Here is a 25,635-nt window from a genome sequence, read left to right as displayed (position 1 = left end):
CAATGTTGAAAAATGTAAGGTTATGCACATGGGCAGGAGAAACGGATGTCACCAATATACACTAAATGGGGTACTGCTAGGGAAAAGTGATATGGAAAAAGACCTGGGGGTACTAGTAGATTGTAGATTTAACTGGAGCAACCAATGCCAGTCAGCTGCTGCAAAAGCTAATAAAATCTTGGGGTGCATTAAAAGATGTATAGGGGCGAGGGACAAGAACATTATTCTTCCACTATATAAGGCACTCGTCAGGCCTCACATGGAATACTGCACACAGTTCTGGTCACCGGTGCTCAGGAAAGATGTTGCAGTGCTTGAGGGGATTCAAAGAAGGGCAACTAAATTAATACATGGAATGAAGGGACTGGAATACCCAGAGAGGCTATCAAAATTGGGATTATTTACTCTAGAAAAAAGATGGCTAAGGGGTGATCAAATAACTATGTATAAATACATGAGGGGACAATACAACTATCTCTCCCATGATCTGTTTATACCCAGGACTGCGACCGTAACGAGAGGGCATCTGCTACATCTAGAGGAAAGCAGGTTTCATCACCAATACAGAATGGGGTTCTTTACTGTAAGAGCAGTTAGACTGTGGAATTCTCTTCCTGAGGATGTGGTGATGGCAAAATCCATAGAGGAGTTTAAAAGGGGACTTCATGTCTTTCTGGAACGGACGGATATTACAGGATATAAATCTTAGGTTAAATGTTAATCCGGGTATACAGGCAGGTAGGAACTATTAAAGGGTTGATCCAGGGAACAGTCTGATTGCTATTAGGGAGTTGGGAAGGACTTTTTCCCCCAAAAGGGCTAATTGGCTTCTGCTCTTGTTTTTTTTTTTGCCTTCCTCTGGATCAACAACACAGGAGGATAAACAGGCTGGACTAGATGAACATAGTCTTCATTCGGTCTTACAAACTATGTTATGTTACTATGCTACATCTGTATCACACATACGTATTACGGACATGTTAATATGCCTCATCTGAAACAGATGGGCATGTTTTTGTCCCGTTATGTAGCCAGGATGATTTCAATGGTTCCATTTCCACTATCGGGATTCTCGCATGTTAATACTACATGTGAGAAAAGATAGCACTTGCCCCATCTTACTCGTATGTAGTTTATACTACCAGCGAGAAAGATAGGGCAGGACCTATATTCCCGATTTTTCCTTCATACACACGTGCAATAGCGGACAGTTTGAATAGTCCAAAAGGAAAAAAAAAACAGTTCATGTGCTAACACACTCCGTAGCGGCTAGCGTATTAGCATATGTGTCCATGTGTTTTTATGTCCTTAGTGACAATTTTCTAGCTCTGGTACACTGATATGTCTGCTCCAAGGTGTCTTTTTGCTTCTTACTAGACATTAATAAAATGCTGCTGCACAATTTGGAGATCTACATTTTTAATCAAAACATCACACACCATCATCAAATCAATTAACCCCTTTAGTGGCACGCCCGGAAAATCTCCAGGGCTTGCTGCATTGACCATGCAGTTAAACCCCAGAAGATTTCCGTGGACAGCTCTAGTGCTGAAATGCTGGCAAAGACACACAGTTATTGTGCCACTGTACACGTTTGCCACTTGAATTACCCCAGGGCTTGCTGCACTGACCTGGTAATAATAAACCTGCCAGTGAAGGGGTTAATTACTATTATTGTGCAGAATTTGTATGGGTTTCACATAGCTAGATATACTTGCAATGAAAAATGTAGTTCTTTTCCAACAATGAGTTTCTCCTGTAATGTTTCATGGAATATGGTACTTCTCCAGATGAGATAGCAAAAATTAACCTTGATAAATTGCTGTGCTTTCTTTTGTTGCTTAGACCTTCTGTTTGGCAATGAAGGGATTAAAAAAAATAAATTACAAATCTTATTTCTCACATTGCCTAAGTATAATGAAACCATCTGTAGAGCTAAATGAGCAGCGGCGGAAGAGAACACAACTTATATTATAATGAGTGGCTTAGTTTAGCTTTAGTTTAATATACATTTATATTGTAACAACCTCGGGATAAGTTGGCTTCTGGGAGCGCCATCTTCTCGGTTCAGATGGTTAGAATTTAGAAAAGTAGAGCACTGCATCACAGTTTGATGCGATTAAAATAGAGTCTTCTTTATTAAATATCACAAAGGTTTAAAAAAAAAAAGCTGCACTTTGTAGTGATGTTTTGGACATGTCAAGTATGACAACTCTTGATGGGTTGACAAAGTTTTTCTGTTTGGTGCCAGCAGTGTATTTACATTCACTTGGGCACCACTACCCCAATGGCTGCCCAGTTTCTTCCTGGACAAGAGACTTTGTCATACTTATTTATTCTTTCGCCGTTGTTTACCATTTAGATGCGGTAGCGAGATCTAGGGTACCATTGAACAATACAACCCATCCTGCACAAACAAGCCCTCATTGGAAGTGATGTAGCTGTGCCACTTGAAAAATAAAAAAAACTATGATTCTTTGGAAAGTGGGGATGAAAACATGACAATTAAATAAAATAAAAAGGGCTGCAGCCAGTAGGGGTTAATATTGAACAGCTCAATTTGGCAAAGGGACCGTTCATACAGAACAGAATTAGTCCTCGCGGACATTTCAGCATCGCAATATTATCCCATTGAGGCGTAAATTCAGCTCTTGTTAAAATCATCATGTCTTTACTTTAAGACCTCGTTCACATGGCCAACAAAGACGATTTTGTCACGTTGTGACAATGCAACAAATCGCGTGTTCGTTCAGCCTATGCTTTCCAATGGGTTAATTCATATGTGTGATGTTTTAGAGTATGCGACGTCCCGACACAAAAACCTTGCGGGTCCCGCGATATGCATGCGACTCATGAGGATTTGTAGCCCATGTTTCCCTATGGAGCTTTCCTCTCTGTTGCATTGCATTGCATGAAGACACAATTTTCGCGTGGTGCGACGCAACTTTGACAGTAGGAAATCCTACTGTCAAAGCCATAAGCTAAGCCCTAGCTGCAGGAAAAAAAAAACATCACCTTAAAAGCGCTCTTGGATCTGCTGCATCTTCTCCCCGGTTGCCTGGCACTATTCTTCTTCATCTCTTCTGGCGGGGAATTGAAAAATCCCCGCCTTATGGAAGCGCTGCCTCTGATTGGCTGATGCTTAGCCAATCACAGCCGGTGCTTGATGAACCAATCACAGCCATTCATCGAGTGCTACTCTCATTGGCTAAGCATCAGCCAATCACAGCCAGCGCTTCCAGGAGGCGGGGATTTTTCAATCCCCGGCCAGAAGAGATGAAGAAGACCAGTGTTGGGGACCGAGAGGAAGCTTCTAAGGTGATGTATACTTTTTTTTCAGAAGCTAGGGCTTATTTTCGGGGTAGGGTTTATACTTCAACCCCTCACCCCGTAAATCCTTATATGTAGTGCTACAAAATCGCTGTATCACCGCAAGAAACTGCAGCGATATATCGCATGGACTAGTGATGCGATATCATTGTGATTTTTTTTTTGCAGCAATGCTGTGTCACCCGTGTGAATGAGGCCTAAAAACGGAAGACTACATTCCGTAGCGGAAAAGGTAAAACTGCAACAACATCTGCACTAAGGGCTTCTGCAGATGGGTGATTTTGCCAGCTTTTTTCCCACACGCGAAATCAGTTGTGCAAAACGCAGAGAGTAGAACCCACTGTTCTCAATGGGTTCCCTTGCATTCAGAGTTTTTGTGCTATATTTTCATGTGCGAGTTAATTTATGTGACATGCTCTATTTTTGTGCACATTTGTACACCCAGGGCACCATAGGAGTCTATGGGGGTGCCCTAATGCGCACCCCTCCTGCACAAAATCGCGCACTGAACTACACAATTTTACAGTGTTAATTGATAACAGCGGGGACTAATTAGGCTGCTCAGCCTGTTCAATGTGAGCGAGCCCAACAACCCCTTTAAAGATAATCTGAGTTAAGGTCTTCTGTCTCTCTGCATTGCTTTCTATGGTCCAATTCCACCTGAGCCTCGACATGGAGAAGCATTGCCTCTGGTTGTTTCCTGTTTATCATCATCCTCACAGACCTTCAATCCCTTCGGTACCTTAGACGATGAGAGGTAATAATGTCAAACCTGTGGGACAATTTTATGGAATTACAAACTGCAAGAGGAGATATGCTCTTCCAATTAATATAAAAAAGCTTACAGGCTTTTTCTTGCACCACACTTTGACCCCTTTGCGTGACTTTTGGTGGATGATTTTGGTGTCATTAGATTTGTGATATCCTCACCACCGCTGTAAAAACATAAAATTTGAGTTTGATACATTGAGTGACTGTCAGGCAAGATCAAAGTTCCTATGTTTAGTTTAGTGGCGCTGTTGTGCTTCAGCCAACAGTGCCGGTAGGGAGAGTCAAGCGTTTGACTGATGCCATGTCCCCAAAACATGGAAGACCAAGCCATGTATGCTCGAACAGTTCAAGCCGAATCCTCGACTCGACCGTTCTTAAAACATGCAAAACCATTTTTCAAAAAATTTTATGTTTCCCTAGCGAACATCGGGCCAATCTAGTATGTTAAAAGTAGCAACAAGTAAGAAGAGAAATATTTTCTAACATTTCCTTAGGCAACGTTTTCCTCCTCACTTGTACCGGGCTTCATCTCTACTTTTGATTAGCAGATATTTTTTACACATGGTGTGAAACCAGGCTGTTTTCTTCTCTGGATGTATTGTTCATGGCATTGTTGGTCAATGAAGTTAATCTAATTGAAAAAAAATTGTTCATGTGTGTTGGGTGCTTTTTGGTTATCCGTTATCTCATCAAAACTCTCTAGAGATGACCCTGAACCCAAAGCCTTGGTGCTACATAATGTATTCTGTCTGTTCAGGTAGCATGCGTGGAGTATATGCATTTTTTGATGTGCTCTGCAGGCGATCGTGTTCTACCATCACAGATTTCTCTAAAAAGTTCTCAAAAGGTTCCGCCACTTTTATATAAAGAGGCTGCCGACCATGGAATACTTTGCTTTCTTCATCTTGTCTAGTTATAATCATCTGAGCCCTAATGTTTGTTTACTGCACAGAACCTTCCGCTATGTTATTTAACAGAAAAATGTGATGAATTATCTAGAAGGTTTAATTTCAAGAATCATTTGCTTAGATGGTGAGAAGATTTAATGAAGACTGAGGCTGCTAAATTTAAGCATGTAATGAGACTCAAACAGCAGCGCCATAGAAAAGAGTCAGGTGGAAGAAAGTGAAATCTTATCAATATAAACATACACTTCTCTCTCATTTATTCCACCCAAGTCTCATCAATGTCATCCCAAATTACATTCAGATAAAATATTCCTTGCTTCACTGAACAGTTTCACCAGACATGATTGGTGTAGAGGATTAGACGAAAAACTTACAAATGATAAAGAAATGCCAAGTTTGATTAGTCTGGGCAAGGAAGTGCTGATGTGTACAAAATTTTACTTTGCAACATTAAAAAACACATTTTTTTTCAAACGTTGGCATTAAACAGAAGTGCCATCTAAATAAAATAAACAGATTTTAATCTAGAGCTTCACATTAAAGAAATTAGTTTCTTTGCTCTATGGTTATATTGAAGTCTCACTGTTGACCATCTCAATCTCCGTATTAAAAGCTGGCGGGACTATCAGTGCAGAGCAAAGTGCTGTGCACACATATTTTCTTGATGGAGATTACAAGAGCGGAAAACAGTCCAGGGGTTGGCTACCTCTCCGACCAAATTGTGGATCACACAGCATCAATTGCTACGTGGCTGAAGCGGATGTCCTTGCTGCAAGCTGTTAACGGAGGAAAAGTGAAGTACGTGTGCAAGGATAAAGTAAAAACAAAGATTAAGGGCAGAAATACATGGACGCATGCGCTAATACGCTTGCCGCAATGTATTGGCGCATTAATGGGGTTTTTTTGCCTGTTAAAATTTCACGCTAGTGTGCGCAAGTTTGAAGGCATGCGGGAATGGTTTTCACGACCGCATAAATGGGACTGAAACACGCCCATGTGTTTTATCCCTTAAAAGGTTGTCTACAGGGGTTTGATGTAGGGATCTGCATTAATTAAAGGGTCTCAAGTCTGAATTTATTTGTGCTGCTATAGAAGCTAGAGATTGCTGCAGAAGCAAGAGGCCAAAGGTGTCTCGGCAGTAGTCATCAGGATAAGATAGCATGGTAGTGTGGGCCAGATGGAGAAGAAAAAAATAAGAACAAATGCCTACAATTTCACACCAGTGTGCGCAGGTTTGAAAAAAAAAGGCAGGAAAATGGTCCTGCCCTATTTTTTTCACAAGCAGTACTAACTATGTGCGAGAAAGATAAGGCATGTCTGATCTCTTCTCACACATAGTATTAACGAATCCCGATAGTGGAAACAATACCATTAAAATCAATTGTTCTGATTAATTCCGTTAAGCATGATTTTCACGGCCGCACAATGGGACTAAAACACACCCATGTGTTTTAGCTCTTATAGGGTTGTCTACAGCAGCCTGTAGTCTGTTTATAGACTACAGTTCTCAAACAGCTCAAGTCTAATGATGAGTCTGGAGGGCAATTGTAAGATTTTTAGAATTCCCCTCAATCCTGCAGGCATAGGCATAATTACTAGGAAAACAGGTATAAAGGACATAGCTATAGATTATGTCCCAAATGCCCCTCTACAACAGAGGGTAACACATAACATAGAGTGCAGCAGCTGTTACAGCAAAGCAGGCCTTCCTTCCCTAAAAGTCTGCAACAGATTTTGGGGGCAATGCAGACAGTAGTCTTCCCAGACCACTGAATTGATTTTTTGGTATTCTTCCACTATCTATTGGATTTATTCAATAAATAACTGACAATAATACTTTGCTTCCTCATCCCCAGGCTCCTCTTCAACTGCAGGAGCCATGTACTGGGTCCTGATAATATCCAGCGATGACACAAACCCAATGTCCTAATGCTGCCAGTCTTGGGACCATGTGAGTGATGCTGCCTGGACGTGAATAGGAGCCCACAAGCATTGAGAATGTAAAAATATACAGGTGTGTGGGATCTCAATTTATTTAGGAGCCTGAATTAATTTTTGGGTTTGGTCTGAAGTCTGAACTTATTTAAAGCAGTAGTCTGGACCCAATTTTTTAGGGGTCTGGTCTGAGGTCTAAAATAATAATTTAGAAGTTTGGTATGGGGTCTAAACAAATTTTGGGTATGGGTCTAAATTTATTTAGGGGTTTGATGTAGGGATGTAGGATCTGCATTATTTAAAGGGTCTGGTGTCTGAATTTATTTGTGTTGCTATAGAGGCTAGGGATTGCTGCAGAAGCAAGAGGTCAAAGGTGTTTTGGCAGCAGGCATCAGGAGAAGTTAGTATGGTAGTCTGGGCTAGATTGAGAAGAAAAAATGAAAACAAATGCCTACAATCAGAAAATATGTCACCTGGGAGTCGCTGGATTTAAAGAGGACCTGTTAGCTCTCCTGAAATGTCTGTTACAGTATATACTTGCGTTGCCCATGTAATAACAATTTTAGGGCATCCTTACTCTGACTTGTGAGGTTCCTCTATTATTCTTCCTTGTAATGCATAAATAAGATCTGGCCTGCATGGATACTTTTTGTAACATGACTAATTAATGCTAACTATGGAGATACAGATGCAGTATAGAGCAATACATTGTGGTGCATGCAAGCAGTAGTACTGAAAGACTTTGTGTAGCCCTTGCATAATTAGCAACAGAATTCTACCATTCCCTTGTCAAGAGGATGTGTCCCTACACAGTTTGATAGTGTCAGGGATGATTGGACATTGCCAGACTGTTCAGGGATATAGTCTGAATGGAATGGTATTGATAAAACTTTATTGTCGATCTATTCATACATTTCCAGGAGATGCCCTAGAACTGTTATTTTATTAGCAATAAAAGCAATTACTAAAATGACAGGTCAGAAGAGCAGACAAATCCTGGTTATGTATTCTGCCTGGAACTGTGTCTGATTAGTACTGAATTATGTTGTATAGTCTTTAGTGCGATCGTATTCTGCAAAACAGCAGTGTAGAATTGGTTCTCCGCTATATAGTCACTGTATATTGGTGCTTGTATAGTAGTAGCGTTATCCCTGACTTGATAAAAAGAAGCCATCATTGACCATGTGATTGGGTGTTTCTATGTTCCAGTTTTATTTCCCTTCTTCTGTTGACTTTGTGGTTTACATATTTAAGGAAGTCCCAAGGAATGTGACAAAGAAAGTATAATTCACAGGGATTTGTGCCGCTCTGTATCTCCCTTCCCCGCAGATATTCAATCCTCAATCTGCCGAAAGTTGAGGCTACTACAATAGATTAGGGTAGAATGGAAGGGGCAGTACAAAATTGAATGCAAATAGCTGGCAAACCGATAAAAGGAGGAAGAGCTGCAAGGTAAAAAGTGGAGACAAAAATTATCATATGTATTTTGTGTCCTAAACAAGAGGAAGAGACACAAGCAGAAGAGTAGAAACCAAAATTATCATACGGGTTTTATGTTGTAAACTTACCCTAGTTTATAACAGGAAAGGTCCTGTTGCTAGAAGGCGGATAGTTAAACTGATGTAACATTATCCACCATGGAGCATTTAATGGTAAAAAAATGTAGGAATTTCATTACACCACAAGATACTCTTTGGGAGTCTATCAAATGATGTAGGATAGCAAAGCAGTAACTTATAGCTCCAAGACCATAATGCAAACGTTGTACCTGGACTCCCCCCCATCACCACCATCACCACCATGTGCCATTTATAATAATGTATTTCTTGCGGCGGTGCTGGGAATGCTGCATTGCTGATAAGTCTGGTGCTGGTTTTGGAGATTTTTTTCTACATCTTTTGGCTCAGTGCATGTGGTATTAGGTGTGATGTGCTTAGTAGCACCTGTGTGTAATTATCAGGGCTATTTAGTTGGCCTGATACTGAGCTGAACTGCTGTTGATTTTCAGTCTATCTCTGACTGGGCTAGCAGTCAGAAGCTTGCTCCTGGATTGCTCAGTTACTTGCATCTCAAGCTAAGTACTGCATCTGTTTGCATTTCTAGTTTGGTTTTTTTTTTGTGTTATTTCCCTTTCCCATGTAGGGTCAACTATGGTCCGAGGCACGAGGTCAGATCCGTCCTTATCGGGACTATTGCCCTGCTTTCATGCAGGGCCCTTCCCAGTGTTTGGTTATATAGGGACAGTGTTTCCCATATTTTGGTTCCATTCTTGTTTTGTCTCTATTTATTTGCATGTGTGGGAGATCTGCAAGTGACAGATCCAGCGTGTCTAGGTTGGACGCGACCGTATTATCTTAAGTGGCAAATTAGTTTTTTGGTCCTCTAAAACACAGAACCCAATAGCAGCAGCTAACTCTATACCCTCTATAGCTATTACATTCTCATCAACATGTGGAGCCCATGCCAACTCAAATACACACTTTCATTAAAGCAAAGGGAGGACATACCAAAACCTATACATCCAAGGTTATGAAATAACAAATCACGGATTAAATGAAAAAATAATGCAATTTGAGTGGTAGCCTTAAACCTTTGGATGCCACTGTAAGAGAGATTCAATGTATAATACTATACATTTATATGTTTCACATATGCTGAGTAGAGAATATATTTTGCTGATATGGTAAAGACTGGAATAAAAAAGTACTAACATAATAATTGCTCTGTAGGGCACATTTCTATACACAACAGGCCAACCATATTCACCATAGCTACTTAGTTCACGTTCAGTCACATTAAGGCGGTTGCTATTTCCCCGGTACACAAACTGAGTAACAGATGGCAGGCATGTTTGTAGTCATTATATCTAACATTTGTGCATTTGTTTCCTTTGGAGACCAGGGTTACAACCCAGATTGTCAAAAACAACAAACGATAACTTCAGGTCCCAAAATATTCATCTATAGCTGCATCCTGGCTGGTAAATGTGCAGACTGCCTGATTACTTGGCTGCTGCTGTAGCAGAAACACAAATGGAAAGTACAGAGGATATCTCAGTAGCTGATACACATACTAATGAGAGCAAACTGCTCATCATGTTGTGTTAATTTAATAATGCAGCTTTTCTGTCGTTGAATGGTTTTCTAATATAGCAAATGATGCCTCATTGGCCATTTAATTGCTTCCAAAACATCAAAATTTGACATTACCTTAGACTTTGTATTGTAGAAAATTGACTGGAAGATGATAAAATATAAACGATATGCAATGTATTGTTATGCAGCATTTAGAGGCTTTTTATAACTTTTCATGCTGATACCATTTACTGAATAGAAGTTTGCAGACTGAGAAAAACATGAAATGTTATTGATGAAATCAAGAATCTGCAATATATTTCTATTGGAATGAGTATAGAATTTTGGAACTGCTACCTAAAATGATCTATGCAATCGGGTTCAGATGTTTAGAGGATCATTTGATCTGTGAATATGATGTTCTAATGCAGATGTAGCAGACACCAGCTTGTCTGTTGATGCCTGCTGATTCCTAATGTTCATTATTTCGGTACTAACAAATGGCATTGCGTAATGTTAATATGAGCCATCTGGTGGCAGAAACTTTGACATCACATTGAAATGCATTTAATAAATATGATCAGCAGGTACTATATTAGTTTGTTGGTAGCTTTATTAAATTATTGAGGCAAGCCAGCTCTTCAGTTCAACAGTCATTGACTTTTACTGTAGCTAAAATGTTCCATATATCAGGGCTTAATGAAAAGTATATTAGTAACGGGAAGAAGGTAATTAAACAATAGGATTCAGAGCATTTATATGACAACAGATTACATTAGTGCATGATCAGTAGTGCAGCCTCTGTTTTACGTGGGGGCCTTGGATGAGTGTTGCTGGAGTTGTTTGGCATCCGCTCATTTTTCTTTTTTTCTTAACTTGTGGACAGGGGGGTTGACAGTGTAGATAGTGACCTGGGTCCAAGTAATGGGAATGGGGGTCAAGCAGGGGGTAGGGTTAGTACAGTTAGAACTGACAGAACAGCCAATAGTACCATTAGTAGCAAAATGAATTTAAAGACAAAAAGAACCGCATAAATTGTATGGCTATGAATGCAAGTGGGTGAGCTTGAAGCGAGAATGACTGATGAAAACTACTATATAGTTGGAATAACGGAAACATGGCTTGATGATAAGTGCGATTGGGTGGTGAATTTACAGGGTTACAATCTCTTCAGAAGAGGCCGTGGGGAACAGAGAGGAGGAGGGGTATGTATGTATGTTAAATCCTACTTAATGCTGAGGCTACGGGAGGACATAGTGGCAGGAGATGAAGACGTGGAATCTCTGTGGGTAGAAATGCAAGGAGAAATAAATAACAAAATACTGATAGGGGTTTTCTATAGGCCACCAAAAGCAAAGGAAGGAACTGAAATCTTACTATTAAGACAGATAGAAGAGATGGCAAACCGCAATGAAGTAATTATTATGGGACACTTTAATTATCCAGATATAATATGGGAAAATGAAACCTGCAAATCTCATAGGGGTGATAAGTTCTTGAGAACAATTAAAGATAACTAGATTGTCCAACTTGCATAGGAGCCAACTAGAGGGGGGGCCACTCTGGACTTAGTACTAACTAACAAACCAGACAGAATAATGGGGGTGCAAGTTGAGGGACACTTGGGAAATAGTGACCACAATATAATTAGTTTCCAGCTGTGATTCAATAAGAAACCTTACCAGGGAGAGACAAAAAAACTAAACTTTAGTAAAGCAAAATGTGATCAGCTCAGAACTACTATCGGTAACATTAATTGGGACAACATCCTCAAAAATATCAGTACAGAGGACAAATGGGAAAAGTTTAAAAACATCCTAATCACCTCATGTGAGCAGTTCATACCCTTTAAAAAAAGAACCATAAGTAGAAGGAAACCAAAGTGGCTCGACAAGACTGTAAGGGGGACAAGAAGCGAAAAAAAAAAAGTGTTTAAACTACTAAAACAAGGGGGCGTGGCTTGGAGAGGCACCGGAACGGCAGCAAATCTTTAGGCTCCGTTTGGAAACAGGCACTTCTAGCCATAAAAAGCACTGTTGGAGGTGGAAAACCGCAAAAGCAGATAAACGAACCTACCAGGACAGCATGTCAGCAAGAAGGAGAGGCTCAAAACCAGTGCCGACAAAGCTGGAGTCCTTCTTTGTGGCACGTGGGTCCCCCTCTGCAATGGCCGCACAGGAGATCCTGCCAGCAGCCCGCAGGGACCGGGAGCAAGTGACTGACAGCCGCTCTGCACTAGAAACCACAGCGGAGGAGACTGCATCTGACAGCTCTGCCGGAGCGACCGGAGGCTCTCAGCACACATCAGCTATACCGAAAGGCACAAGAGAAAGGTCAGTGAATGGGGGGAAAAACATTGCCAAGGGACCCCCTGCACCCAAAATGGCGCTGACCACGTTGCCACACATAATGAGAACCCCCACAAGCAGCCCAGAAAAGCAGAAGCTGAGAATATCTCAGACTGCTGAGAGTGATCCGGAGGCTGAACACTTATATGTGATAGCGGAGGAGAGAGAAACAGATAACCCTGCGGGAGGCTCACAGTATAACACAGCCACAATGGGAGGCTCAAAAGACAGAGCAGTGAATGGGGGGAAAAACAATGCCAAGGGGGCTCTTACACACACACTAAGAACCCCCACAAGCAGCCCAGAAAAACAGAGGCAGAAGATGTCTCAAAATGCTGAAAGTGTTTCAGGAGCTGATTATCTCCATGAAAAAGGAGCCGACAAAGAATTAGATAACCTCACTGCATCAAACAAACCAGTGACTGAGCTGTATATAAAGGAAATAGTGTTGGCGCTGAGAAACACCATACAAGCAGACATTTCAATGTTAACCTCGACAGTAAACTCCTCCATTCGGGACATTAACAACAAAATAGAAAAACATGATAAAAAACTGGAGGAAGTGGTGGGCTCGCATAACTCATTAATCGACTCCCACTACGATCTAGAAGAAAAAGTTAACAAACTGCAACTCAAACTATCCGATTTAGAGGATAGAAATCGACGCAACAACGTCAAAATAAGAGGGATACCCGAAAATGTCTCCAATGCGGAAATCGTAAACTACATTACACGATTTATGCAGACCATGCTTCCCAACACGCCAATGCAAGAATTCAAGATAGATAGGGCCCACAGATTACCGCGCCCAAAATTCCTTAAAGAGGAATACCCCAGAGACGTTATAGCTCGAATTCATTATTTTGGCGCAAAAGAAGCCCTAATGAACGCAACAAGAAAGCTCCAACCCCTGCCAAACCCATACTCTGAATTGCGAATATTCGCTGACCTATCGCAATCCACCTTGGAAGCGAGGAGAAGCTTCGCAGCGATCACTGCCTCCTTAAGAAAAGCCAATATCCAGTACAAATGGGGATTTCCCACAAAAATTATAGTTACAAAAGAAGGAAGGACCCATATCCTCCAAGACCCTAAATCTGCGACAGACACCCTAAACTCTTGGGGAATTACACTGCAAAATTTATCCTATACAAACGCCAACACAGAAAAAAACAGACGCCAGCATCACACCAGCCGGAGTTCCTCACCCCCGCAATGATTCAGAAGACCTCACCTCCAATAGATACTAAACAACGTCTCATGAAGTGCCTGCTCAAGATAGCTGAACTTTTTCTCCCCCCACCGAAAAATGCAAGTTCTAACTTGCCCTGTATTTGTCAGTTTAATCCTCAACATTCTGACTTTCACGCCAAACGCATCCGTGTGTTCTGGCCCTATACAAAATGAGGATATTGTTTGGTTCTCTTTTTTTTGTTATTTTGTTTCCTCAGGCATTCGCGCATCACAGGAATTCCCAAGTCTCCAACTTTGCCGCCACCCACCATCCACATGGCGGTGAAAGTCCTATCGCTTAACGCCAACGGCTTGAACTCGCCATTCAAGAGAAGATCTGCGTGGAAAGAGGCAATTATGCAAAATGTTGACATTATGTGTATCCAGGAGACCCACTTGTTAGAAGTAGATAAAAGCAGAATGTCCCATAGAATGTTTCCGCAGGTCTTATTTGCTTGTGCCCCAAAAAAACAGGCGGGTGTGATGGTGGCATTCCGAGACAGAGCTCCGTTCACCATCGATAAACAGATTGGTGACCCGAAGGGTCGCTATTTAATCTTAGTAGGTTCCCTTAGGAATACAAAAATAACCTTAGTAAACACATATGTAACAAATTCAAAGCAAATTAATTTTCTTAACAAACTCAAAAAAAAAATTAACCAAGTAGCGGAAGGTCCAATAATGATAAATGGTGACTTCAACCTAGTACCTGATAGAGAACTCGACACTACAAACCCAAAACTTAAAAGAAATGCCACCCTGGGAGAATGGCTACACAAAAATGCGCTTTATGATACGTTCCGGTGCTCCAACGCCTCTGCAAAAGAATACTCACACTATTCAAATAGACACAGATCCTTCTCGCGCATAGACTTATGTCTAGTTGAGAGGAAACTCTTAGCATCAATACAAAAAGCGGAGGTTGGGACGGCTACTTGGTCCGACCACGCACCAATCATAACAACACTGAATGTAAGGGGCCTTGGAGCACCGACTAAATCATGGAGGAATAACACTTATTTAATGAGCATTCCCAAATACAGGGAAAAAATACAAGAAGCATTAACTGAATACTTTAAATTCAATGCCATCCCACAAACAGACCCAGCAATGGTGTGGACCGCCCATAAGGCATACATAAGAGGAATTTTAATAAAACTAGGCTCCAAATACAAAAGAGATAAAACAAAAAAAACAGATGAAATTCTAACCCAAATACAACTGAAGGAATCCCTTTTAAAAGTTTTCCCAGACCAAAACACACATACCGAATTACATAAATTGAGACTGGCCCTACGGAAAACATTACTAGGGGATTTTGACAGAGAAATTACTGCTCAGCGAGCGGACAGCTATTCAGCAATTAATAGGCCATCCAAATGGATGGCAAATCTGATTAAAAGAAAAACAATAAAAGCAAATACCCCCTACATTTGGAATTTCCAGGACAAAAAACAAAAACTATCGAACCCCAAACATATTGCAGACAATTTTTGCTCTTTCTACAGCAAACTTTATAACTTAAAAAATGATCCCCAAACAAAACAACCAGACAAGGAATCAATCAATGCTTTCTTGCAAAAGGTTAACCTACCGAAGCTATCATCCTTACAAACGGACCTCTTGGACGCCCCGTTCTCCGTCTCGGAAATAATAGACACCATAGCATCCCTAAAGAACCAGAAAGCCCCTGGGCCGGACGGGTATTCAGCAGAGTACTATAAAAACTTCTTACCCCAACTTTCAACCCATATCACTAACACATTTAACAAGATCAAGGAAAGAGGCTTCTTCCCACAAGAGATGCTGCAGGCCACAATTGTAGTCCTACCAAAACCTGGAAAGGAACCAAATACACCAACTAACTTCCGTCCTATATCATTACTTAATACCGATACTAAGATCTACGCTAAAACGTTGGCCCGTAGAATGGTGGACATACTCCCAGACATAATACACTCTGACCAAATGGGGTTTGTAAAGGGGAGACAGGCCTCGGACGGCACACGGAAAATTCTAAATCTAATACATTCAATAGAAACATCTAAGGTGCCGTCAATAATGCTGGCCCTGGACGCCGAAAAGGCATTTGACCGAGTCCATTGGGAGTACATCTTTGAGACAATGAAAAAATTTGGTTTTGGAGAAAACACGATAAGTGCCGTCCGGGCCCTGTATTCAGCTCCCACAGCCACTGTTTTGGTGGATGGTACCCTGTCGGTCCCCCTATCAATCTCGAATGGCACAAGGCAGGGTTGCCCATTGTCTCCTATTTTGTACGTGCTGGCTATAGAGCCACTAGCAGAACTAATTCGCACCTCCTCTGAAATAAAGGGAATCCCAATAAATCACAGACAATACAAAATAGGATTATTCGCTGACGATGTCATTTTGACACTGACCCGCCCCCTAGAATCTTTAAGAATGGCATGTAAAATAATCAACCAATTTAGTAATGTATCTCTATACAAGTTGAATATAGACAAGTCTCTTATTCTAGGTCTGGGGGTATCTACAAACCTAGAAAATGCAATACGGGCGGAATTTCCCTTTGAGTGGAAAAAAAAAGGCATACCCTACTTGGGAATAACGTTGACACCATCCACCAGAGACATAGAACTAGAAAATTACCCCAAACTGCTTAACTCCACCCAGAAAGTAATTGACCATTTATCAGGTTTAAAACTGTCGTGGATGGGCAAGATCACATCCTACAAAATGAAAGTCCTCCCACTAGTCCTGTACCATTTTAGAACCTTACCACTTATTATCTCCAAGCTTACAATTTCTAAACTCCAAAAACAACTAAATAACTTTTTATGGAGTGGAAAGAAACCACGTTTAGCCCTGTCAATATTAGCACTCCACCGGAAAAAGGGAGGAGCGGGAGTACCAAATCTAATGGCATACTACGAAGCTAATATACTAAACCAAACTAGACAATTAATCAGGACCAACAACACAGTAGGCTGGCCCAATGTAGAAAAAAGCTATATAAATGATCTACCTGGACAGGCACTAATGCTTGCTACTTCAATAGACGGTTTAATATTCCCAAAAAGCATAGACACCCAACTTAAAAACATTCCCCCTACATTACAAGCCGCGATCCAAACATGGAAAGAACTCACTAAAAAAATAAGCATATCCGATGAAACGGAATTTCCCCGCATACCTATCGAGACACTCAATCTATTTTTACCTAACTGTGATATGAAACCGTGGAGCGTTAGAGGAGTCAGATACGTAGAGGACTTAACATCCAAGAGAGAAATTAAAAGCTTTACAGAAATAAGTACTGTCTATGGCCTCCCGCAGAGCGAAAAATTTACATACTTTAGAATCTGCTCTCTCTTAAGAGAGAAACCCTTACACAAAGTAAAACTCCCGACCACAATCATTAAGAAAATTCTCACAAACCCTCTCGAAGGTAAATCGGAGACAAGAGACTATTATGACATACTAACCAACAACAAAGCAATAGCAAAAAAAACATACATGTCGAACTGGGAACTAGAACTCAAAGAAAAGATACCTCTGGATCAATGGTCCAGCTCGAATACGTTAATGACAAAATCCACTATGGGACTTAACATACTAGAAGTACAAACCAAAATTAACCTAAGATGGTACTACAACCCATCACTTTTATACAATAGATCGAACCTGGGAGATGGTTTGTGCTGGAGAGGCTGCGGCCAAAAAGGCACATTATCACATATTTTTTGGTCCTGCCCAACACTAAAAGTATATTGGGAAAACATAACCATGTTCTTACAAAGCACATTGAAGTGCTACATACCTAAAGACGCCAAAATGTATATATTGCTGATGGGCTTGGAAACGTTTCCTAAACAGATAAGATATGTACTTGCTCACTCCCTAATGACCGCCAAATCCATAATAGCAAGACACTGGAAAAATCCATTACCCCCAGACATAGAAGAATTTAAAAGACGTATGGACGAACAATATATTTTTGAAAAATGGTTGGCGTTCCGGAATAAGAACACCAAAAAATTTAATGACACCTGGGAGACTTGGAGAATATCCTTAAAAAAGTAACAGTTGAATCATACAGATGCGTGAAGCCTTGTTACTGAGTTTGTTCATATGTTATATGTTCGTTGCAAAATATGTGTGGAATACAGGTTGTTAGAGGAACACAACGATTACGCTAAGTGTAAGTTATAGAAAATAGTACATGACTATACCATAACCACAATATAAGAATGTGCAATAAAATCTCAATAGAGTACTATCCTATATAGCACAGAGTGGTTACCATACCAGTTACATATTTTGATTGTAAAGTTGTGGAATGTTACCAATTGTTGTAGTAAAGTAACTTAATCAAAATACTAACACAAATAGCACAGTCTGAATGTGATACTAAATATTCGTTGATTATGTGCAAATCTCTTATGCTACTATGTACCAATGACTTGTATGTTTGTTAAAATTAATAAAAAAATCTAATGTTTAAAAAAAAAAAAAAACTACTAAAACAAGAAGGAAGCGAAGAATCACTAAAATCATACAGGGAAAAAAACTAAATATGTAAAGGAAAGATCAAGAGGAGGCAGAAAGATTGATCGCCAAAGAGAGCAAAAATAACCCTAAACTACTCTTCAACTATAATAACAGCAAAAGGATTTCTACTGAGAGCACTGGCCCTTTAACAAATAATGCAGGAGAAATTATAGAAGATGATGGGGGAAGGCAAATCTATTAAATGGTTTATTTTCAAGTGTATTCACGACGAAAAGGAAATGTCACATGAGATGCTGGGGAATAAAACAAACCCCCCACTAAATATTGCATACCTAACACAGGAGGAAGTACAGAGCTGGTTAAAGAGGATTATAATCGATAAATCGCTGGGCCCAGATGGAATACACCCAAAGGGTTCTAAGGGAACTAAGTGATGTGATAGCTAGGCCACTATTTCTTATATTTATGGACACTATCTGGGGTTGTACCATTGGATTGGCGCATTGCCAATGTGGTTCTCATTTACAAAAAGGGGTCCAAAAGAGACCCTGGTAACTACAGGCCGGTAAGTCTCACTTCAATAACTGGAAAAATATTTGAGGGGTTTCTGATAGACGCCATCCTAGAATACCTCAAGGAGAACAATGGAATAACTCCTCACCAGAACGGGTTCATGAGGGGTCGATCATGTCAGACCAATCTGATCAGCTTCTATGATGAAGTAAGTTCTAAGCTGGACTTTGGAGAGTCTATTGATCTCGTATATCTGGATTTCTCTAAAGCATTTGACACCGTGTCGCATAATAGGTTGATATGTAAAATGAGACAGCTCGGATTGGGTGAAAACGCGTGTATCTGGCTAAAGAACTGGCTCAGAGATAGAAAGCAGAGGGTGATAATAAATGGTTCGTACTCTGATTGGGCCACAGTCACTAGTGGGGTGCCACAGGGCTCAGTATTAGGCCCTATTATGTTCAATATATTTATCAATGACCTGATAGAGGGGCTGCACAGTAAAATATCAATATTTGCAGATGATACAAAATTATGCAAAATAATTAATGCAACGGAGGACAATGTGCGGCTACAAACGGACCTAGATAAGCTGGGGGCTTGGGCAGAAAAATGGCAAATGAAGTTCAAACGGATGTCACCAATATACACTTAATGGAGTACAGCAAGGGAAATGGGATTTGGAAAAAGACCTGGGGGTGCTAGTGGATTGTAGATTTAACTGGAGCAACCAATACCAATCAGCTGCTGCAAAAGCTAATAAAGTCTTGGGGTGCATTAAAAGAGGTATAGGGGCGAGAGCCGAGAACATTATCCTCCTACTATATAAGGCACTTATCAGGCCTCACATGGAATACTGCGTACAGTTCTGGTCACCGGTGCTCAGGAAAGATGTTACAGTACTGGAGGGGGTTCAAAGAAGGGCAACTAAATTAATAAATGGAATGAGAGGACTGGAATACCCAGAGAGGCTGTCCAAATTGGGATTATTCACCCTGGAAAAAAGACGGCTAACGGGCGATCAAATAACTATGTATAAATACATGAGGGGACAATACAAGGATCTCTCCCAGGATCTGTTTATACCCAGGACTGCGACGGTAACGAGAGGGCATCTGCTTTGTCTAGAAGAAAGCAGGTTTCATCACCAACACAGAAGGGGGTTCTTTACTATAAGAGCAGTGAGACTGGAAATCTCATAGGAAAGCAGTGACTATCCACGGTTAATTAAATAGCCACGGATGGTATTTTAAGTGATTTGCAGATTTCATGTGAGGGGAAAAAACCACAGCATTCTCCATTTTAGTGCGGATCACGCGTGGGTGGGCTCAGTTGTCCTCTATCTCAATGGATCTCCCGCATGCAAAAAAAGAGACAATTTAAAGTGCATCCGCTGCGGAAATCTGCAGCAGAAATCTGCGCGGGCCTGATTTTCTCCGTGAACATTGGGCCTAATGCTGCTGATGTCCTCACAGAACTTAAAACGGCTGGAAATATATTGCCCCAATTTATGGGCATTAAAGGGACACTGTCATCAACTTTGTGCCCCATAAACTACGTTAAAGGTGATGGAAAGGGAATTTGGGGAGCTGTGTTTCATATTCACCAGTGCTTCGTTCCACTGCCATGTCCCTGCAAAGTTGTTTTGCACCAGCAGCTTGACTCTTTCTGCATGCATGTTCCATAGAGATGAATGGGAGATGCCCTTGCAGAAACAGTCAAACTGCTGGTGCAAAACATCTTCGTGGTGACATGGCGCTGGAACGGGGCACTGGTGAGTATGAAACTCAACTCCCCATTTCCCCACCTATGAACCCCATAACGTAGCTTATGGGGCGCAAAGGTAATGACAGTGTCCCTTCAATGTAAGGGTTGTACATGTGTAGAAATTAAACAACAAAACCCAGACACCAACCATGGCTAAATATTAAATTATGCGCTATACCAGATGGAAATATCAGATTATGCTTTCACCTCAAAAACTGCTTACTGCAAATAGATTTGCATAATTTTCACATCTTTTACGTCTCAGCAATCTGATAGATGACAAAATGTCTAACAATAAAATATCAGAACCATGCTGTAGTTTAGGTATTCATAAATGGGAAAACATAGCGAAAACTAGAATTTGAAAGGCATGGTTTGGAAAACACATTCATCAATTTTCTGAACAACATGAGAAATGTCTCCCAGGAATTTGTGCGCTGATGAAAAGGACCAATTAAAATGTAAAATCTGAGAGAGGTTTTCTTTTAATGTTTTCAGCAATTCCATCAGCACGCTGTTATTTAATAGTGATGTAATGAATGAATTTTTAGTCAAACAATAGAAAAGCAGTTCTGTAAATATATGCTAATTGACGGGCAATGATTAGTCTAAGCACACAATTAGGAGTCTGTGCAGTTATTAGTCAATAGAAAGTAAATAGCACTGAAAAGCAGCACATATCTCAGATTGAAGTCACAATGTGCAGAACAATCTACTTTTAAGGTTTCCTCTGTGGCTTACTGTTTATGTTGTTATATTTTTCTGACTATTAGGGCCCCGGGCGCATTTTCTTGCACATTTTAGCTGTGCAAAAAATTAAAAGACGTACTCTATCTTTCTGCGCATTTGCACACCAAAGGTCCCCATAGGAGTCAATGGGGAGTGCACAAATTTGAGTGGGATACGTAAGGAGATGCATGAAACACTGCGTAGTTCCGCTGGGAAAAGAACACATCTGGAACTAATTAGCCATTTCATGAGGCACACAGATGAACATATCCTGGGGCAGAAAATATACAATAAAATACATTGATATGGGTGTATCATAGGGCAAAAAAGATGCACTAAGTTGTGCGCAATTGTGCTTACGCCCGTGTAAAGCCAGCCTAAGATATAGTTTTCAGCACGATAAAATGCTGGTGAAAAGTGTCTGTGCCTTATTGTCCAGAGGCAGGGGGGTCTGGTAGATCCAGAGACCCCTGACCGCTGCATTAATGATCTGGAAGTTTACTGAACGATCATCGTCATAGATATGGCGGCTGCACAGTCCACACTCTCCCTGCCGATCAGTTCCGTCCAGCAGATAATGCTGCAGATCACTCACATATCTCCCCTGGGGTGCAGGTCCTCTTCTGTACACACAAGGACATGTAACAGCAAAGATCAACAGTCTTGAAGGAGAAGCAGGACCTCTGTTGATGTCATAACTATGTGACCAGGAGCTTTGTGACCAGAAGGCATCTAGAGGGGGTCATTTATTACTATGCTGTATGAGTCACTTCTCACCAAGGTCTACCCTGCTACTCTATCACCTCTCTCCTACTCAGGTGGTTTGCAGCACCATTACACTACACATATGACATTAATCAACACTTTCCATTCTCTTTATATATTACACTTCTAAGGCTAGCTTCACACGGGCGGACTAGATTCTGCATGCTGGAGGCCTGCAGCGGATGGGCTGCGGGTTGGACGGCTTCCATTGACTTCAATGGAGGTCGTCCACGCAGAGCATGCTGCATTTTTTCATCTGCTTGCGGAATACCCATTTCATATCTGCAAGTGTGAACGCAAAATCAAAAGTTCATGCCTTTCAATGCCCGCTGTTTTGCCAAGGATCCTCCACGCGGATTCCGATTGCGGATTCCGCAGCTGGAACCCACCCGTGTGAAGCCGGCCTTACTGCAACCAACGAACCCATTAATGGCGACGACAACAGCCCTTTTCCTAACCCCCAGCGGCCACAGCAGTATATCAGTGTGGCTGTAAGATGCTTCCATCCTAAGAAAGTGGGGGCTCCCACTCTCCAGCCTAACCTTAGGATAAATCAGAATAGGGGTAAGTTTGGTTGGTGGTCAACTGATTTCAAAGTGCTTTATTCCAGCAGTACTTGGATGGAGTTGGATGTTGATTTGGTTTATTGATTTCCTTTCCTGATAGATATTGCTGCATTTGCTATAACACAACTGCGTATAGAAATCTGACATTATATTGCTTTTCTCATTCGTTTTCTATGCCGCTTATTTATGGACATTGCCTGTGTTTTCTATGAGATTGTAATTCTTGTATCTTGTTTGGATTCCGTGCCGTTTGTTTAGATGTAGCAGCTTAGGAACAATAATATTATGCTAAGGCCATTTATTATATATACGACTGTCATTAATTCTATACAACCTGTCCATGTGACCAGGCAGAACAGTCTTTATCTATGAGAGACAATTTATAACTGTAGTAAAAACCGATAGCGAGGAAAGTCATTTTATGACCTGTTGACATAAGATAAACATTTTTCCTGAATCTGCAGATTTTTAACAATCATTTTTTATCAGTAAATGCGACTGTAAAGAGCATAAGAGTTCCCCATATTTCCAGATGGAGACAATACATTGATCTGATAATTTTAGTAGCATTTTTATGATTGAGCTTTTAAAGCTAGCAGCAATGATATGTGAATTAGGAAGAAGAAAGGCTGAGGTTCTACCTAATATGCACTGTATTTGTGAACGCAATTATTTATGCCTTTTGAGTGTCTTGTATTTCAATGTGCCTGAATAGGAGGAAATGAGAGGATTACATGCATTTGCAGGATTCATTTGCATTCATTTCCATGCAAAAGGGTGAATTTAGAAATAGGAGTAGATATGTATGATCTCATGAATGCCTCATGCAAATTTAAAGTGAAGCTCCACAATTCAACCTGTTTTAAATAATATATGAAAGGAATACTCCTGGCAAACATTGCTTATTGCCTTGTGCAAAGACAAAGAGGGGGGCGCAATTTCTTCAAATCCCTGAGTCATGAACTTGTGTAACTGCTTCTTGAGGCAACCATATGTGCAATTGTGCATACACCTGCGAAACGTATTTGCGCAATGAACGAGGTTGATGAGATAATTTGCATGCATATCAGCGCATCGTACTGTACTGTGCATATTGTGCATGTTCCTGCATTTTGCATGCGCGTTTGCACACCGTCCATAGACATCTATGGGGAGCTTGAATACGCAGAATGATAGAGTAGGACCTATTTTTCTTTTTTTGCATGGGCACGAAGTGAAAAACGTTCATAACAATGAATCCATTGACATCAGTGGGTTCTATTCTCTGTGCATTGCTCTCGTATGTTTTATACACACAAAAACATGTACAAATACGGTCGTCTGAAGAAGCACTAAGTGTGATGGACTTTGAAGCGACATAGTGACATATTCTGCCTTCCCTGTACTTTTATTCAGACTGACAATTTTTTCAAAAACAGGATACATTTCGGTAGTGCAGAGTAACCTTTCCAAGCTTTGGAGTTCTTGACGACTGCGAGAGTTCCCACCTGAATCTGTCCGCAGGAAGAAACACATCTGCTTCAATTTTCATGCCTCTTCAAGTTCCAGAGAGGCCACCTCTACCAATGCAGAATATTACAGTAGTAACCTATGGTCACACTATATGTCTAGACCTTTCTCCTTAGAGAGCAATTGTCACACGTCCTAGTGGTGGCTAGCTGGTACCTCATGATAACAGATGTAGTACTTGGTGGCAGCTAACTTTTTCTGTTCACAAATCAACTATTTATTTCTACTTTCAACAGTTCTTGCTAATAAACATGGTTCCAACAATCACAAATCAGTTGGGTGTTCCCCAGCTCTTATAGCTTACTTTGGACTTAGGTTCATTGCTCCAGTGCAGGAATTTACACTGTAGATTTCCCATGTAGATGAACATAGGGACACTCACAGTTCTACTAACTCCTACTCGTACTTCAGCCACAGCTAAAAGGGTGCCTTCACACGAGATGAAATATTCCATAGGACGCTGCGGAATATTCCGCTGTCAAAATCCGCACCAAATTCTGCAGATCTAATATGCGGATTTTGCTGCTGAATTGTCAGCAGAATTCGGCCATTTTCAATTCCACATCACAATCTGCACGTTAGTTATGTGGATTTTGATTACGATTTTAATGCACAGCGGAATACTTCACATCATCCTGCAGAATATTCTATCCCCTGTGAAAGTGCCCAAGCACATAGGTGATTCAATGAAATTAACATGGGGAAACCCACAGTCCTTTTGCGCACGACTTACATCCAATTACTGGATAGTTGGTAAGCCAAATGTTGGCTTCCTAATACAAGAGGTAACAGGGGTAACTTTGCTGCTTTGGTTCCTCAATAGTGCTAATAATGATGTATGATAACAATGGTTAGCACTCTTGGGGTCTGGGGTTCAAACTGACCAAGAGCCACATCTGCATGGAGTTTATGTTTTTTCTCCATGTGTGTGGCTTCTTCAGTTTCCTCCCATGATCAAAAATCCATGCTAATAGTTTTGATAGAAATTTAGACTGTGGGGACAGGGACCGATGTAAGTGATGTTAATCTCTATGATACACTGTGGAATATGTATGTGCCATATAAATGAGTAATATTGTATTAATAAGCGCCGTCCTTGCAAGTTGCGCTTGCTATGGGGTTGTGTTTGTAGAGAATGGATGGAGGTATGAACACTTTCTTTGTATCTTGCACCACAAGATTGTAGTGTTTTGGCTGGCCCCTATTGAAAACACTATTTTCTCTCATTACTATTCCATATCGCATTGCATGTTTAAAATATGTATGTCACGGTACACAAACTGTATTCTAACGCAACAAATATGTCAACTTTCTTTTATTCTCTGTTTATTATAAAACCCGATACAAATTATTGAAAAGAAAGAAAACAATATTTTCTACTGGAGCTGAGCTCTGTTTTTAGGGCAGGACCGTGTCTGACCTTGTGGTGATACTGTAGGTCCATGCAGAGGCGTAACTTGAAGCTCCTGGGCCCCAATGCAAAACCTGTAACAGGGCCCCCAACTATAATGCTTTATTCATAGTACTGGGCTCCCTATATGGAGAAGAGAGGCCTTATGGGCCCCCCAAGGCTCCTGGGCCCGGGTGCAACCGCATCCCCTGCATCCTCTATAGTTACGCCCTTGGGTTCATGGTTTTTGATGAAACTGGGTGTGCTGATGTATGACGAAGAGGCTCCCGTTATTCTCACAAT

Source organism: Eleutherodactylus coqui, chromosome 9 (assembly GCF_035609145.1).
Source record: "Eleutherodactylus coqui strain aEleCoq1 chromosome 9, aEleCoq1.hap1, whole genome shotgun sequence".
NCBI lineage: Eukaryota > Metazoa > Chordata > Amphibia > Anura > Eleutherodactylidae > Eleutherodactylus > Eleutherodactylus coqui.
This window is presented reverse-complemented; position numbering follows the sequence as displayed.